This window comes from Pristiophorus japonicus, chromosome 21 (genome assembly GCF_044704955.1).
Source record: "Pristiophorus japonicus isolate sPriJap1 chromosome 21, sPriJap1.hap1, whole genome shotgun sequence".
Taxonomy (NCBI): Eukaryota; Metazoa; Chordata; class Chondrichthyes; family Pristiophoridae; genus Pristiophorus; species Pristiophorus japonicus.
This window is the reverse complement of record NC_091997.1, coordinates 5,989,400-6,002,295: the sequence shown is the minus strand read 5'-3', so window position 1 is coordinate 6,002,295 and position 12,896 is coordinate 5,989,400.

Sequence of the window (12,896 nt, the reverse complement as noted above, 5' to 3'; positions counted from 1 at the left end):
TTTTCTTACTGAGTAATAAGCCTGTATTACTTTGACTGTAATAAAACCAAAGTTATTTGCATCAAACCAGTGTCCTCTGCACTTTTGTCACACCCCCCAAATAAATCCAGAGTACAGAACCCAAGGGAGGGGGAGCGATTCGAACCGCTCAAGTTTGTCAGAAGGGAACCTGACCCCCTCACAGAAACCACAACACACCCCAAACACCACCCCCCATCCCACCTTCCCTTACAGTGCATGCGCATTTTTTCCGATTTAAAAGCTGCTGAGCACTGTGTGGCCATGCAGCTTAGAAGCATAGAATCAGAAATTTTAAGCATGAGAGGAGGCCATTTCGGCCCATTGTGTCCGCGCCGGCCGACCAAGAGCTATCCAGCCTAATTCCACTTTCCAGCTCTTGGTCTGTAACCCTGTAGTTTACGGCACTTCAAGTGCATATCCAAGTATCTTTTAAACGTGGTGAAGGCTTCTACTACCCTTTCAGGCAATGAGTTCCAGACCCTCACCACGGGTGACAAAATCTCGCATCTCTTCTAAACCTCCCCCTAATTACTTTAAATCTATGCCCTCTGGTTGTTGACCCCTCTGCCAAGGGAAATAGGCCCTTCCTATCCACTCTGTTCAGGCCCCTCATATCAGGTCTCCCCTTAGCTTAAAGGGAACATTGGGTGTAAGAATAAATTACTGTTGCTTTTATTAAAAAAACGTGTGCTAAAATCAAAGCTTTTCCCTCTTGAATCAAAACCTCTGTCCTTGTGTCCTGTTACTTTTTTTAAATTAAGTTTGACAACCTTGGGATGTACCAAAATGCTTTAGTCAATGAAGTACTTTTGAAGTGTAGTCACTATGGTAATGTAGGAAATGTGACAGCCAATTTATACATAGCAAGGACCCAAAAAGAGCAATGAAATAAATGTCCAGATAATATCTAGTGTAGTGATGTTGTTTGAGGGATAAATATTGGCCAGGACACTGGGTGAACACTGAAAATAGTACGGCAGGATCTTTAACACCCACCTGAAAGGTTTAATGCCTCATCCAACAGTGCAGCACACTCTCAGTACTGCACTGAGGTATACACCTCGATTATGTGCACAAGTCTCTGGAGTGGAACTTGAACTTAGGGCCTTCCGACTCTGAGGCGAGGCTGACAGACTAATTATTTATGTTGGGTTTTATTCAGAATATTTTTATTTCCATCTACAAATCCATTTTGTAAACATAACATTTCACCCCTAATTTGGAGGTTGTAGATATAACTAAGTTTACATTCAAACTTTTCATTAAAAAAAAGTCATATCATATCACAGACTGTTAATTCCAGTTGTCTCTCATTCCATCTGAGATCCAATGAGAAATGTAATATGTGACTCCTTTTGCTTAATCAGACCTATAACCTCTAGCTTATGTACATTTGGCTTTGCCATGGAACTGATGTGATCCACTTACTTTCTTAAGAAAGGCTTTTAGTTGCTGGCAGAGTTTCCAGAAATATTCCTGACACTTGAAGCTACTGGGGGGGTGGGGCACTCCAGACACCCCTGCGCCTTGAGTGACTCACTTGGAAGCACTGCCTTCAGTAGAGCACTTGACATCTATTCTCAGAACTTTGTAAACCAATTGCGAACCAGACACTTGGGATGTTTTTAAAAGGTACAGGATGTGATGCAAGCTTTTTTTTAAATGCGACTATTCATGTAAGGGATGGGGAAGTTTTATCTGAGGCTTTTGTACTTTTTTGTCTGGTTTTACGGTCACCATCTATATTAACCAATTTACTTCTACATTTTAAAGAACTGTATCTTATGTCATTCTCTTAGCTCTTGCTCCCCCCCCCCCCCCCATGTAAACTGGTTCAGTACAATGAGTCAGGGTTGCACCATGTACAATGAGTCAGGGATGCACCATGCACATGATTCAATGAGCCAGCAGGGCAGCTACCAGCTATCATTTTTAGGGTTGACGTCACAATGAGTAATCAAAATGTGGTGCAGACACTGTATTTAAGGAGTTCCTAATAAGAGCTATATCCATTTCCTTAATGCCAAGGTGGATAGCCTTTAATCTAGATGTCCTGTAAAACATCTGATGCCTGACTGCTCTCTAACCTGTAGAGTCAACAAACCATTGGGATCTGTAATTTGTAAAAATGTGTGTGAAGACTAGTCAAATTAATTAAAACATATAAATTAGGTTGTGTGCCAATAGTTCAGGTGGATGTTAAAGATCTTACGGCACTATTTGAAGAAAAATATGGGGTTCTCTAGGTCAACATTCCTCTCTCAACCAACACCAGTAGAAAACAAATTAACTAAGCACTCATGTCATCATTATTTGTGAGTTGTTAACCTAGAATGGCTGCTACATTTGCCTACACAACCGTCACTGAACTTCAGACTGATTCCCGGGATGACAGGACTGACATATCAAGAAAGACTGGATCAACTGGGCTTGTATTCACTGGAGTTCAGAAGAATGAGAGGGGATCTCATAGAAACGTTTAAAATTCTGATGGGTTTAGACAGGAAGTCCAGAACCAGGGGTCACAGTCTAAGGATAAGGGGTAAACCATTTAGGACCGAGATGAGGAGGAACTTCTTCACCCAGAGAGTGGTGAACCTGTGGAATTCTCTACCACAGGAAGTTGTTGAGGCCAATTCACTAAATATATTCAAAAAGGAGTTAGATGAAGTCCTTACTACTAGGGGGATCAAGGGGTATGGCGAGAAAACAGGAATGGGTACTGAAGTTGCATGTTCAGCCATGAACTCATTGAATGGCGGTGCAGGCTCGAAGGGCCGAATGGCCTACTCCTGCACCTATTTTTTATGTTTCTATGTTTCAACAGTAAATCATTGTGTAAAATGCTATGTGCAAATTGGCTGCCCTTGTGAAAGGCGCTATATAAATGCAAGCTTTTTCTACTACTTGATCTTCAATCATATTTTCCTTAAGTCCTCTTTGGCCTATACTAAATGTCCTTAGATTAGCAGCAATGAGACTCATTATATTTGCCTTTATTTCCGTATGTGCAATTACTGTATGACGGGGTGCAAGGAATTTGTTTCAGAACTTAAATAATTTTAATTATTCCAGTGAAACCTACCTGATTAATATACACTTAAGAACAAACAGTCTAACTAATAATTAACCATTGTTGACTTGATTGCAAAGTATAAATACAGCATGATAATGTCTTACTGTGACCATTTCTTTGGCCTTTCCTGACTATCGGCTCATCTCGGCATTATTTGTTGTTCTGGGTCCCTCTCCCCTGCTGCCAGTGCTCTCTTCATACTGTCCTGGGTGAGCAGAGAGAAATACATTGAAGTGGAAAGAGAAACTACAAAATACCAAACGTAGGAGAGATAAAACCCAATAGCTGAGGGAGCGTTGCTGATTCAGTGGTTTCAGTTGGATTCGTACAGATGTTTTATCAGGAATTGTAAACTCACCATTACGTTGGGTTTAAAGTTTATACTTCATTTTTCAGTATTTCATTTCAAAAACTATGCTTTAAGAAACTGCACAAGGATAATGCAAAAAGCTGCAATTATATAATTTGTAGTATGCTTTAAGCTCCAAGTCTGATCCCTTGATGGACTGAAAGGAAAATTATTACCATCTTGATGAAGGACTTTCAACTGCTTGGGGTTGGCATGTTGCTGGAAGAGACCGATATCTTCCTCAACTATAATTTGAAGTCACGCAAACAACGCAGTGTGAATTATATCAAGACATCAATGGATATCCAAGGCAATGCCCATGATTTGCCAGCAAAGTTGAAGCCCTTGGAATAAAAGGGACAGTGGCAACATGGATATGAAATTGGCGAAGTGACAGCAAACAGAGAGTAGTGGTGAATGGTTGTTTTACGGACTGGAGGAAGGTGTTAGTGAAAATAAATTCACATAGACTCTAGTAAAGTAAGAGAGACAACTTTGTTGCGAACAGCTCTGGGAGAAGAGTTGAGGCCCCGTGACCTGCGAAGCACCTTCTCCCCGAGTGCCTGGTGCCGTGGGGTTATAAGCAGTTTACAGGGGGCGGAATACAATCATTTAAATTCATTTACATACAACCAATCAATCCATATGGCAACGCAATTCATTTACATACAACTTTTTAGTCCCAGTGAAACCTGATAGCATGGCGCGAGTTTGGGGGCCCTTCCTCTGTATCTTCTTTTGTGGTTAGTTTTTCTGTTGCAAAGCTTTCTATGAAACAGTGGCCTGCACCTGGCCAGGAGTCACTTGTTGCTGCAGAGTTCATATCAGGGACAGCAGATAGGCTTCTTGGTACAAAGTTCATTTAATGGAAAGGCAGATAGTTGGCTTACCCCATCATGCTTTGCTATGTCCGAAAATCCACTCCAACAAAGGTATACAGTGGTGTTGGTACTGGGACCACTGCTTTTCTTGATATATATTAATGACTTAAACTTGGGTGTACAGAGCACAATTTCAAAATTTGAAGATGACACAAAACCTGGAAGTATAGTGAACAGTGAGGAGGATAGTGATAGACTTCAAGAGGACATAGACAGGCTGGTGGAATGGGCGGACACGTGGCAGATGAAATTTAAAGCAGAAAAGTGAGAAGTGATACATTTTGGTAGGAAGAACAAGGAGAGGCAATATAAACTGAAGGGTATAATTCTAAAGGGGGTGCATGAACAGAGAGACCTGGGGGTATATGTGCACAAATCGTTGAAGGTGGCAGGGCAGGTTAAGAAAGCGGTCAACAAAGCATCCGGGATCTTGGGCTTCATAAATAGAGACATAGAGTACAAAAGCAAGGAAGTTATGATGAACTTTAATAAAACGCTGGTTTAGCCTAAACTCAAGTATTGTGTCTAATTCTGGGCATCGCACTTTAGGAAGGATGTGAAGGCCTTAGAGAGGGTGCAGAAAACATTTACAAGAATGGTTTCAGGGATGAGGGACTTCAGTTACATGGATAGACTGGAGAAGCTGGGGCTGTTCTCCTTGGAGCAGAGAAGGTTAAGAGGAGATTTGATCGAGCTGTTCAAAATCATGAGGGGTCTAGACAGAGTAGATAGAGAGAAACTGCTCCCATTGGTGGAAGGGTCATGAACCAGAGGACACAGATTTAAGGTGATTGGCAAAAGAAGCAAAGGCAACGTGAGGAAAAGCTTTTCTACGTAGCGAGTGGTTATGATCTGGAATACATTACCTGAAAGGGTGGTGGAGACAGACTTCAATCATGGCTTTCAAAAGGGAGTTGAATAAGTACCCGAAGGAAAAATTTGCAGGGCTATGGGGAAAGGGCGGGGGAGTGGGACTAGCTGACCTGCTCTGGCAGAGAGCTGACACAGGCTTGATGGGCTTCCTTCTGTTCTGTAACTATTCCATGATTCTATGACTTTTAGAATAGCAACAATACCTCTTTAAAATTGCAGCGTAATTTATTATTTTATCATAATTCACATGAATTGACTCTGGTGGAATGCCCTGCACACCTCCCATCTACTGGCTGAATAATAATAGGTCTCAGTATACTCTACACTGAAATTGCACTGAATACTTTCACAGATCTCGGACATTTGTAATTATAATTTACATTTATGGAATTCTGAGATGCTCAATTTTTTAAAAAAGTAGCTGATCACTTTTAAGTAAAAACGCTACCTGTTTAGAAGTTTAATCTGTAGTGAATACCATGGCTGCCTGTTAATTTGGGTTTATTTGATTAGTCTAACATTATTTATTGAATGGAATGTTATCCAAAAAGGTGCAAGATGTGAATCCAAGCAACAATCAGAGAGACATGTCAGTGAACCCAAACGCCAATCCGAGACGTCAGTGAACTCAAGCACCAATCAGAGATGGCTGTGGACCCAAGCCCCAATCAGTGAGAGGTGTCGGTGAACCCAAACACCAATAAGTGAGCGGTGTCCGCGAACCCAAGCACCAATCGGTGAGAGGTGTCCGTGAACCCAAGCACCAATCAGTGAGAGGTGTCAGTGAACCCAAGCCCCAATCAGTGAGAGGTGTCAGTGATCCCAAGCACCAATCAGTGAGAGGTGTCAGTGATCCCAAGCACCAATCAGAGAGGTGTCAGTGAACCCAAATACCAATCAGTGAGAGGTGTCAGTGATCCCAAGCCCCAATCAGTGAGAGGTGTCAGTGAACCCAAGCCCCAATCAGTGAGAGGTGTCAGTGATCCCAAGCACCAATCAGAGAGGTGTCAGTGAACCCAAACACCAATCAGTGAGAGGTGTCAGTGATCCCAAGCCCCAATCAGTGAGAGGTGTCAGTGATCCCAAGCACCAATCAGAGAGGTGTCAGTGAACCCAAACACCAATCAGTGAGCGGTGTCAGTGATCCCAAGCCCCAATCAGTGAGAGGTGTCAGTGAACCCAAGCCCCAATCAGTGAGAGGTGTCAGTGAACCCAAGCACCAATGACATGTTACAATTTCCAATCAATTGCAGGGCTACGGGGAAAGGGCAGGGGAGTAGGACTAGCTGAGAGTTGGCACGGGTTCGACGGGCCAAATGGCCGCCTTCCGTGCTGTAACCATTCTATGATTCTATTCTATGATTCTATAATTGAAATTATAGCTATGAAAATTAGAAATTTTCTCCTCGGTATTTGTTGCTGTAATATGTCACGCCTGTACTATGCTGGAATGCTTCGCTTCCTGGGCTCCACCTACGTTCTGACTCACCTGCCTTCAGCTAGTGCTCTGTGCTCAGGCCTGGGCCTTGCCCCCACACTGCTCCCCCATGAAGCAGGTGTTTCTGTATGATTGCATTCTCTTGTTATCTTATGCTGCAGTCCACCAGAAGTCCCTTTATCTGACAGCTCATGTCTCACCTGATGCTTGGTGAACATTCTGACCAGCTCCTTTGGTGCCCCCTACTGAATGTAAAACCACTAACTGAAAATAAATCAGCATCTTTGTGGAGCAAAGGCTGTCACATGAGACGTGCAAACCAAAGACAGGAACTGCGATTTTTTTTTAATGCATTTGAATAGTCACAGGCATTTCACGCTCGCTCGTTCTTTGCTGCACACTGAATGTGCAACCTCTAATTTGGTGCTTAATGGATATCATTTTATTCGCAAATATTGTAAAATACACACAAATCCAGTAAGTAAATAAATAGAATACATTTCCCAGATGTAGCAAACGATTTGTAGGAATCTAATTCTTGTGACACATCATGTAAGAAATTGGGACTCAGTGTAAAATTATTTTGTTTTGTATTTATTCTAATGTTTAGTAATATTCTGAATGAATCTAGGTTGATTCCTTTATTGGCCTACAATGGCTCCTGGTCCTGCAACAGTTCAATTTTAAAATTCTCACCCTTGTTTTCAGATTCCTCCATGGTCTCGTCCCTCCCTATCCCCGTAACCTCCTTTAGCCTTACAACCGGCAGGATATGTGTGCACCTCCACTTCTAGCCTCTTGTGAATCCCCCGATTTTCATCGCTCCACCATTGGCAACAGTGCCTTCAGCTGGCTGGGCCCTAAGCTCTGAAATTCCCTCGCTAAACCTCTCCGCCTCGCTATGTCTCTCTTCTCCTTTAAGACGCTCCTTAAAACCTAGCTCTATGACCAAGCTTTTGGTCACTTGTCCTAATATCTCCTTATGTGGCTCGGTGTTAAATTTTGTTTGATAACTGTCATGTATGTAGACCGTGTATACTAACTGTATAGTCACATAAGGTGTGCCACCAGAGGGCACTGCGGTGGGAGACCTGAGGGTCACCTGCATAGGTGTGCAGGGCCCAGTATAAAATGCTTATGCCTCACTCTGGAGTTACAATAAATGGGACTAAGGTCACAACAGCTCAAGTACAATACCAGGACCTCATTCATAAGAGTATTAAAGACATAACAATAACACTCCTGTGAAGCGCCTTGAGACATCTTACTACATTAAAGCCACTATATCAATGCAAGTTGTTGTTTTTCATTTCTGTGTGTCCCTTTTCCTTTCTGTTACTTACACTGTTCCATTTGACCCCTTGTGCCAGCGTTTGAGAAGCAATTTACTGCAGACATAAAACTGTACATTCTGAGATATAGAACAATGAAGCATATAACTAGGGATATGCAAAGTGAATTTCTTTATTATCCATACGTAATTAGATTTTTGTGTAACATTTACTCAGATTCAGGACTGTGGGAATAGGACAATGTGTGGGATTAATCAGTTCCAGTTGTCCTCTTCCATTTCTCCTGTTCCTCTCATTAACTTCACTGCTGCAGTTCTTTTGTCCCTACTTCTCTGTGCTAACTTCTGACTGGAGAGTAACAGTTGTATCAGAGGTGATGTTGATGGGGACGGTTCGTCCATTCACAGCTGGCAGTGCCAGGCGTGGGGCTTGAACCTTTAACCGACCGTCCTGTGACAAACAGCAGTTAACAGCTTGAGCATCAAATCTTCTAGCAGCTGAAATTCTCTCCTGAACTCTTCATATTTGTAGCTGTAAGAGCCGCTCCCATCATCACTTTTCTTCTCGTGTTTTCCTGTCACCAGCACTTTTCTTCCAAGTACTTTCACCTTCAGTTCTTCTGGGGAGAACCGCTGGACATCCAGGGACAGAGAAAAGCCATCTCCATCCTTGCCCTCTGATTGGCTTTTACCGTCTTCATTGTCATCAGGTCTGGTTTCCTGATTTCCTCATTTTTGCTCCAAAAATCTTTGCAAGAGCTGCTCGAGCTCTTCCTCTCTTCTGCCATCTGTTTCCGCACGTTGTGCCCAAGCTGCTTAAAGGCGGTGTGCGGAATAGTCCTCGGTGTTTACACAGTCTGCTGGCACAGGCATCAAGAGTGGGAAATGTGACCACACTGCATTTTCTCTGCCTCTCATGACTCTTAGCAGTTCTCAGAAAGCCTTGGCAGCTGGAAACTCCCAATCTTCAGTCTCTGAGTGTTCAGAACGCACGGCTTGTAATCTGAGAAGTGCATAACCTTGCAGAATGAACTGAAGTTTAATGCGTGTGACACGTGAGCAGTAATTGATTGTGATATCTCAGTCTTGCTTTGAACAGGAATTACTGCTGCCAGTGACAGGCAGGCACGGTTCTGGAATGTGCTCGCTCATTGACGTCAAAAATAAGAGGAGCTTGTCTGGAGCACTTTCTCTGATGACTCTTTTCGATTTTGCAAATGTACCAGACCCTCATACTTCAAAAATTGTTTATATAAAAAAAAAAATCAGTTTTTGTATAAAATGGCTCAGTTTAATTCCCACAGTCTGTGAGTGGGCCAAACAGGAAGTGAAATCATTTATGGCTTTGTGCTGCCTTTCACACCAGGATATCTCAGGAGTTCAGTGCAGTTTTCAAACTTAAGCAGTTAAAATTCAATTTACTACTTTAGTGCAGAAAATCAGATGCACAGCTTGGAAATTAGTCAAAACTTCCAGAAACTGAGGTCAGTTAAATCATTGATTTAAAAGTTTAATTCTGTGGCCCTGTTGTTTAAGAAAATGGATGTTTGTGTCATTAACACTCTTGCAGAAAATGAAGACCTTGAAAAAGGTTTTAAATTGCATAAGGAAGGCTAAGTGTGTTTGTATTTATTTTTAAGTTTTTGAAAAAATTAATACATCAGAAATACAGATAAAACCAGGCACCCTAACAAAGCATTATACTGAATAATGGGACTCCTTGCAAACAGAAAACTAGGGTATTGGTCTGTCAGTGACATTGCTGAATTAAGTCTGCTGATTCCTGCGATAACTCGAAAGCTATTGTCTCGGGTGGGACAGGAATTGGAGCGCCAGGAATGTTTGCAGAACTCCGGGATTGGAAAGGAAAACTCAGCAAAGTTTTCCACTCTTGCTTGCTATAGGGTGGACCCCTGATGGAAGTGTTGATGTATAGACATTGGGCACGGATTTGATTGGTCTTCAATGTTGCAGTCTTCCAACAATCACTGTTTAGCTACCATTTGAATACTGGCTACTTGAGCAGGAACCTTCTGCCCTCTGTGGGAAGATAGCTGGTATATGTTGACTGTATCTGAGACAGGGAGCTCCGCAATGCAGGTAACTCCAATTTATCATCCAGCCCTTAATTAATTCAGATCTTAATCTCGTTGTTGTAGGCATTAGGCACCTGCTGAATATATCAAAACACTAGGCATTAGGCACCTGCTAAATATATCTAAACTCATATAGGTTTAAAGTGGCCACATATAAAATGGCTGCCCAAGCATGATGGGAACTCAGTTAGTCAAGCAATGAACTGTTGACTGAGGCTGACCGAGTAATGACCCTGTGAGGCCCACTGCCGGGAATGCCTTGGAGCATCCGCTTGAGACAAGATAACTATAACGAACCATTATAGTACCTGGTATGGAATGTCCTTAATCAAGGACTTCACACAGCAGAGCCTCGAGGAACAGAGATGAGGGGGGCCCACCTCACATAACGAGGTCATTAATCAGCCCGAGCTGACAAAAAAGGAACATACAGCCCCTGAGGTATCAGGGGAATTCTATTGGGTTAAAGAAACCTATATGTAATCTATAATCGTTATGATTGGATTGTGTCCAGCCGAAGTGGGCTGAGTAACTGTAATGAACTATTGTAAAACATATAAATATCGATGAATTTCTTTGTTCAGTGGAGTGGAGTGCCTGGAGTTGGACCAGAGGCTCTCTCCCCGCCGGTGTAATAAAAGCCGTTTTGGCGTTGGAACCGACCCAGAGTGTCGAGTGATTCTTGCAGGAAAACATTCGCGCTAACACTCGTCCAATAGGATTAACCTGTCTTTTAGATGATTTTCTGTTGTTAAAACAATACAAAGTGTGAAATGTGATGGGACAAGGTTAAACATTTTTAAACGGTCTGATTTCTGCAAGCACAGTGGCCCAGACATTACGGCAGCCAGTAGACGGCGCCCGCTGTTACTTAGACGTGCCCTTGCCCATTTAATATCGGCCATATTTTGCCCTTAAAGTTGCTGGAAGTGGGAGGTGGAAACGATATGGGCCCCTCTACAGGGATCTGGGATCTGAGTGAACAGAGCAAGGGACTGTGTATATCTCCTTCACCAATCAGATTGAAAGATTCTGAAATTAACAGTACAGAGACTGTCAAGGAAGTTTAATTTAAAATGGGTGAATTCAATATCAAGTCAGATACAGAAAGAGAAATAAAGAGGGAAAGAAAGATTAGATTAACTGAGAAAAAAGAGAGCGATAGATAAAGTTTAAAAAAAACAAATCTCCAACAATAATTAAAACCTGAAGGAATGAGACTTTGCAAATATAATAGTTAATTTTCAGTGCAAGAGACGTTGGCTGGCAGTAATTAACATTTATCATGTTAAAAGGATACTTAGACTTGAAATGAAATTACTTAACTTGTGGCGAGTTTACTTTGTATCTACTTTATAAGTACAGGACCTTTACGCCGCTCAATGCATTTGAATGGGGAGATACCGTTTTCACAAAGTTAACAGCGGAGCGGCGCATTTCAGACTTTTCAATTTCCCCGTTTAAACATAGAAACATAGAAACATAGAAAATAGGTGCAGGAGTAGGCCATTCGGCCCTTCGAGCCTGCACCGCCATTCAATGAGTTCATGGCTGAACATGAAACTTCAGTACTCCATTCCTGCTTTCTCGCCATACCCCTTGATCCCCCTAGTAGTAAGGACTACATCTAACTCCTTTTTGAATATATTTAGTGAATTGGCCTCAACAACTTTCTGTGGTAGAGAATTCCACAGGTTCACCACTCTCTGGGTGAAGAAGTTTCTCCTCATCTCGGTCCTAAATGGCTTACCCCTTATCCTTAGATTGTGACCCATGGTTCTGAACTTCCCCAACATTGCATCTAACCTGTCTAAACCCGTCAGAATTTTAAACGTTTCTATGAGGTCCCTTCTCATTCTTCTGAACTCCAGTGAATACAAGCCCAGTTGATCCAGTCTTTCTTGATAGGTCAGTCCCGCCATCCCGGGAATCAGTCTGGTGAACCTTCGCTGCACTCCCTCAATAGCAAGAATGTCCTTCCTCAGGTTAGGAGACCAAAACTGTACACAATACTCCAGGTGTGGCCTCACCAAGGCCCTGTACAACTGTAGCAACACCTTCCTGCCCCTGTACTCAAATCCCCTCGCTATGAAGGCCAACATGCCATTTGCTTTCTTAACCGCCTGCTGTACCTGCATGCCAACCTTCAATGACTGATGTACCATGACACCCAGGTCTCATTGCACCTCCCTTTTTCCTAATCTGTCACCATTCAGATAATAGTCTGTCTCTCTGTTTTTACCACCAAAGTGAATAACCTCACATTTATCCACATTATACTTCATCTGCCATGCATTTGCCCACTCACCTAACCTATCCAAGTCGCTCTGCAGCCTCATAGTATCCTCCTCACAGCTCACACTGCCACCCAACTTAGTGTCATCCGCAAATTTGGAGATACTACATTTAATCCCCTCGTCCAAATCATTAATGTACAATGTAAACAGCTGGGGCCCCAGCACAGAACCTTGCGGTACCCCACTAGTCACTGCCTGCCATTCTGAAAAGTACCCATTTACTCCTACTCTTTGCTTCCTGTCTGACAACCAGTTCTCAATACACGTCAGCACACTACCCCCAATCCCATGTGCTTTAACTTTGCACATTAATCTCTTGTGTGGGATCTTGTCGAAAGCCTTCTGAAAGTCCAAATATACCACATCAACTGGTTCTCTCTTGTCCACTCTACTGGAAACATCCTCAAAAAATTCCAGAAGATCTGTCAAGCATGATTTCCCTTTCACAAATCCATGCTGACTTGGACCTATCATGTCACCTCTTTCCAAATGCACTGCTATGACATCCTTAATAATTGATTCCATCATTTTACCCACTACCAATGTCAGACTGACCGGTCTATAATTTCCTGTT